Source organism: Halyomorpha halys, unplaced genomic scaffold (genome assembly GCF_000696795.3).
Source record: "Halyomorpha halys isolate HHAL.00 unplaced genomic scaffold, Hhal_1.1 Scaffold2558.1, whole genome shotgun sequence".
Classification (NCBI taxonomy): Eukaryota; Metazoa; Arthropoda; class Insecta; order Hemiptera; family Pentatomidae; genus Halyomorpha; species Halyomorpha halys.
In genome coordinates this window covers 3,796-4,198 of record NW_027110889.1, presented here as the reverse complement: position 1 = coordinate 4,198, position 403 = coordinate 3,796, and the positions used below count along the sequence as shown (strand labels likewise).

Below are 403 nucleotides of genomic sequence, written 5' to 3'. Positions count from 1 at the left end.
TTACAAAATTACTGAGGATGACACCTCATATATACAAAATACAATATCGGACGAGTAGTGTGAACGGTATCTTTGGCAATGATCGTCAAATCTTCGATTCTCTATATTATACTTTAGCCTTGTTGAAGGAAATTTTTGTTGTTAATAAATACTTTAAACTATTTTTTAGTTTTTTTTCTTAACCCGGACCATCTCTTTGTAATTCAAACATCTGTATACAATTGGAGATATAAATTTTAAATTTAGCGCTAATAGTATACAATAAAGTAAGAAGCGAAGATATTCGGCAGCCATTTACAACATTGGGTTTCATCAATTCAAAACTAAAACAGCTGTTAACTACATTCATTGGCAGGAATCTTCACGCTTAAGATCCTGCCTGTACATGCCTATTACTATATAG

The 403-nt window shown here is 31.5% G+C and overlaps 1 protein-coding gene across 1 annotated transcript in view; it reads right to left on the bottom strand.

The window, feature by feature from the left end:
- LOC136795034 (forkhead box protein L2-like) overlaps window positions 1-403 on the bottom strand; it is a gene marked incomplete at its 5' end in the record, with an annotated part of 6,585 nt that overhangs the window by 2,529 nt on the left and 3,653 nt on the right.